A 5,000-nucleotide genomic window follows, 5' to 3' on the forward strand; every position below is an offset into this window, starting at 1 on the left:
AAGCAGTGGTATCAACGCAGAGTACTACTAATTAGATGACGAGGCATTTGGCTACCTTAAGAGAGTCATAGTTACTCCCGCCGTTTACCCGCGCTTGCTTGAATTTCTTCACGTTGACATTCAGAGCACTGGGCAGAAATCACATTGCGTCAACACCCGCGAGGGCCATCGCAATGCTTTGTTTTAATTAGACAGTCGGATTCCCCTAGTCCGTGCCAGTTCTGAGCTGAGCGTTGAATGGCGGCCGAAGAGGACGACCACGACGGCTCGCGCCGCCACGGAAGCCTCGCAGCAAGGAAGATCCGCGGGAGGCCAAGGCACGGGACCGAGCTCGGATCCCGGGACCGGCGCGAGAACGCCGACCGTTCACCTCGCCCAGGCCCGGCACGTCAGCCAGACCCGCTTCCCGACCAAGCCCGACACGCCCCGCTCCTCAGAGCCAATCCTTATTCCGAAGTTACGGATCCAATTTGCCGACTTCCCTTACCTACATTATTCTATCGACTAGAGGCTCTTTACCTTGGAGACCTGCTGCGGATATGGGTACGAACCGGCGCGACACCTCCACGTGGCCCTCTCCTGGATTTTCAAGGTCCGAGGGGAAGATCCGGACACCGCCGCAACTGCGGTGCTCTTCGCGTTCCAAACCCTATCTCCCTGCTAGAGGTTTCCAGGGAACTCGAACGCTTATACAGAAAAGAAAACTCTTCCCGGATCTCCCGACGGCGTCTCCAGGTCATTTTGGGTTACCCCGACGAACACTCTTACGAGGGCCCGAATTGTATGCGGTTCCGCTGCCGGGTTCCGGAATAGGAACCGGATTCCCTTTCGCCCGACGGGCGTGTGTCTTTATATACATCATCATCATCATCATCAAAACGTCGCTCGCCAGCGGCAACGGAACGCGCGCGTAAAGCGACGTTCGTGCGCGACTCGCTCGGTTCTGCTGTTTTGTTGCTGTGTTTCTTCGACACTCGAGTATATTGTACGCCGTCATTGACATAGGATTTCTCCTAGGGCTTAGGATCGACTGACTCGTGTGCAACGGCTGTTCACACGAAACCCTTCTCCACGTCAGTCCTCCAGGGCCTCGCTGGAGTATTTGCTACTACCACCAAGATCTGCACCGACGGCGGCTCCAGGCAGGCTCGCGCCCAGACCCTTCTGCGCTCACCGTCGCGACCCTCCTACTCGTCAGGGCTTCGTGACGACGCGAGAGACCTTGCGACACCGTACCAACAAGACACGACGCGCCCGGCGCTCCCGTTGCCGCCCCACTTGCCGCTGACGGCAGAGTATAGGCTCGACGCTTCAGCGCCATCCATTTTCAGGGCTAGTTGCTTCGGCAGGTGAGTTGTTACACACTCCTTAGCGGATTCCGACTTCCATGGCCACCGTCCTGCTGTCTTAAGCAACCAACGCCTTTCATGGTGTCCCATGAGCGTCGAGTTGGGCGCCTTAACTCTGCGTTTGGTTCATCCCACAGCGCCAGTTCTGCTTACCAAAAATGGCCCACTTGGCACTCTGATCCGAGATGCTCGTGGCTTCATAATTCAAGAAAGCCAGAGATCTCACCCATTTAAAGTTTGAGAATAGGTTGAGGTCGTTTCGGCCCCAAGGCCTCTAATCATTCGCTTTACCAGATGAGACTCGTTCGCGTTCCGTGGGGAACGGTCGAGTGCCAGCTATCCTGAGGGAAACTTCGGAGGGAACCAGCTACTAGATGGTTCGATTAGTCTTTCGCCCCTATACCCAGTTCCGACGATCGATTTGCACGTCAGAATCGCTACGGACCTCCATCAGGGTTTCCCCTGACTTCGTCCTGACCAGGCATAGTTCACCATCTTTCGGGTCCCAACGTGTACGCTCTGGGTGCGCCTCTTCTCGCGATGAGAACGAGACGCCCAGGGAGTGCGAGGCCGCATCGCGACGCGGCCCATCCTCCCTCGATCGACGGCCAGGGTCGATCTTCACTTTCATTACGCCTTTAGGTCTCGCGACAAGTCCCAATGACTCGCGTACATGTTAGACTCCTTGGTCCGTGTTTCAAGACGGGTCCTAAGAGTACCCAAAGCAGTAGCGTCGCCGACCGGTATAGATCCCCCTCGATTCCCACAAGGGAATAAGAGGGACGTTCGACAGGCCTGTCGAAGGTGAACCGTACTTCAACCAACAGCGGGCCAGGACCGGGGACGGCGCAAAGTCCGTAACCTCCGAGTACCGTGGCGCGCGCTTGCGACGGCCTCGACGCACCGTAAATAGTGCGGCCTGATACCTTGCGCGTACCGCCGAGCAGCCGGCCGGGCGACCGGGGGTTTGTCGCGTGCCGTTTTACCGGCGACGCGACAGTCACCGCACCCGGACCGTAGACCGACACCCAGCGGGTCGCGACGTTCTACTTGGGGAGAAGTGCACGACGACGAGCGCCGGACATCGACGCACGGTAGCGTGCCCGCGCGAGAGCCGCGAGGACTCCGCGGGACATCGCCCACCGACGCGAAGCCAGCGCCGCTGACGATGAATCTCCCCGTTCGATCTTTTGGGTTTCTTAGGTTTACCCCTGAACGGTTTCACGTACTCTTGAACTCTCTCTTCAAAGTTCTTTTCAACTTTCCCTCACGGTACTTGTTCGCTATCGGTCTCGTGGTCGTATTTAGCCTTAGATGGAGTTTACCACCCACTTAGAGCTGCACTCTCAAGCAACCCGACTCTAAGGAGAGATCCTCCCGAGACGCGCACCGGTCGCTACGGGCCTGGCACCCTCTACGGGTAAGTGGCCCCATTCAAGATGGACTTGGACGCGACGCGACACCTCGGGATAAGCGGATCCTCCCAAACACCACATTTCCCTGCGGCGGAACCGCGGGATTCGGTGCTGGGCTCTTTCCTGTTCGCTCGCCGCTACTAAGGAAATCCTAGTTAGTTTCTTTTCCTCCGCTTAATAATATGCTTAAATTCAGCGGGTAATCTCGCCTGCTCTGAGGTCGTCAAAGAGTTTAGTTTTCGATAACCGTGGCCGCGCCGCCTCCTCCGCCGGCTCTTTTCTCACTTAGAGAGCGAGCGTCGGGAGAGCGGCAGCGCCGGCACAGCGGCTTCGCATTGTACTCGGAGGAGTGGCGAGGAGACGTGTTGTTTGTGACAACGATTCTTCCACGCGCGGCTCGCAGCCGCTAATAGGAGGAAATGTAAGCCGATCGAATCTCGTTCGAGTTGTCTGCTTGCAAACAACGAATAAGATCGGCGCGGATCGCGTCATCTTCGATCGCCGGGGACGCGAGATACATTGCGAGCGAGTGTGCGCGTACACGTACATCTCTATCACCCACATCCTTCAAATTTTCTCTCCGCATATCGTGTGTTATGCACGGATATGGGATACGACGGGGCGAATCGGATTCGACGAGTACACGACGACGCGTGCCGGTCCCCTATATTCGTTTTCGAGAATTTCGTGGACTCGGACAAGCGGTCGGCTCGCGATTCACCCGCGTTAAGGAGGGCTCTCTCGCTCTTTTCTCTCCGCGTACCGCCGGGCGACGACGCGCCGCGGTTCTCTCCTACCGTTTGCGCGGAAGGTGGCGCGCACCAAGACTCGCGCGTAAGAGGCGCGAGCGCGCGCTGGCGCACCGGGAGACCGCGAGAGGGATAACGCAACGTGTGTGCGCGTGTCTTCTACTCCCTCTCTCCTTCGACAGTTTCCGGGCGCGCGCGCGCAGGCTCCCTATCTTTACTTACTGCGTGTGTGCGTACGCTGCTCTCACTCTTCCTTTTCCTCGGTGTTATTTCAGACGACGCCAAGGGGCCGCCTCTCGGGACGGCTCGTCTCGGGCGAACGTCCAACTATCGCTCGTACACCGTTTGCGCGAACGGGCACGGTGGCCCGGCGCGCAAAGGCGCAAGCAGTTTCGAGGTACTAAAACGACCCTCAGCCAGGCGTGGTCCGGGAATTGTATCCGTGGACCGCAATGTGCGTTCGAAATGTCGATGTTCATGTGTCCTGCAGTTCACAAGTTGACGCGCAATTAGCTGCGTTCTTCATCGACCCACGAGCCAAGTGATCCACCGTTCAGGGTAATCGTTTTGCAATTCTTGCGTTCAACGAACGCTTCGTTCATCCATCTTAGTCTCCTCTCCGAAGAGAGAGAGATAAAATCGTTGGCCCTTCGATCAGCCTGGCCGCGCGCGTCCGAGCACGCGCGCGGACCGCCGCCACCGCTGGGGAGGCTACGGCACAAAAGTTGTTTCGCGATCGGAGCGTCTCTTCCCCGTACATATAATATAATAATATATATATTTGGAAGAGCCGGGGCGGAATGTTCTTTGAAGAAACCGTCGGACTTGATCGGGTGTGATCCGTCCTCTCGCCCGTTCGTCCGATAGCCGCGCGCTCGCGTACAAACACGCTGACCGCTGCCCCGGTGCGGGGAGGGGCGCGTTCACGAGCGTTGCGGACGCACGGACGGGCGTAGGTTACCACCGGTACGCGCTAACGCCGGATCGTAACTCTGCGCTTGGCAAGAGCGCGATCGGGAAAGCGTCTTCTGCTCCGAATCGCATTCATGTAATTTCGCAATTTGCGCAACGAGCCTCAACGGGTCGCGCGCGACGCGACGCGACGCCGGTTGCGGCTACGAAGCTTAAGGAGAGAGTCTCGGATAATCCTCTCCTCCTCCATCCCGCTCGCACGACGCCGACCGCACCGAAAAAGGCCGACGGCGCTCTGCTGCTGGCTTCCCTTTCTCTCTCGGGTCGTCGCAGAGGCGCGCGGCGTTCGACGCGCGTCGTCGTATTAGTACATGCGGGATATAATCCGTCAATTCCATTTTACTTTCGTATCTGTTTTCTTTGTCCATTCAGTCGCCGACTGCTGCGAGCGCGCGTCCAAAAGACTCGAGACGCAGAGCAGGACCTCCGGAACGTTAATGATCCTTCCGCAGGTTCACCTACGGAAACCTTGTTACGACTTTTACTTCCTCTAAATGATCAAGTTTGGTCATCTT

General features: G+C 57.6%; 2 non-coding genes and 1 pseudogene across 2 annotated transcripts in view; all 3 read right to left on the reverse strand.

The window, feature by feature from the left end:
- LOC138944422 (large subunit ribosomal RNA) lies at positions 1–2,987 on the reverse strand (annotated as a pseudogene; the record flags this gene model as incomplete).
- A 932-nt stretch (positions 2,988–3,919) lies between these two features.
- On the reverse strand, positions 3,920–4,074 carry LOC138944421 (5.8S ribosomal RNA). Its single transcript, XR_011448755.1, has one exon. It is a non-coding gene; the product is annotated as a 5.8S ribosomal RNA (ribosomal RNA).
- Positions 4,075–4,920: 846 nt separating this feature from the next.
- Positions 4,921–5,000, reverse strand: part of LOC138944424 (small subunit ribosomal RNA) — a 1,921-nt gene continuing 1,841 nt past the window's right edge. The window contains exon 1 of the ribosomal RNA XR_011448757.1: positions 4,921–5,000. This exon is cut by the window's right edge and continues 1,841 nt beyond it. This is a non-coding gene — a ribosomal RNA (small subunit ribosomal RNA).

Source organism: Polyergus mexicanus, unplaced genomic scaffold (genome assembly GCF_030449975.1).
Source record: "Polyergus mexicanus isolate NDT 795.1 unplaced genomic scaffold, iyPolMexi1.0 SCAF_191, whole genome shotgun sequence".
NCBI lineage: Eukaryota > Metazoa > Arthropoda > Insecta > Hymenoptera > Formicidae > Polyergus > Polyergus mexicanus.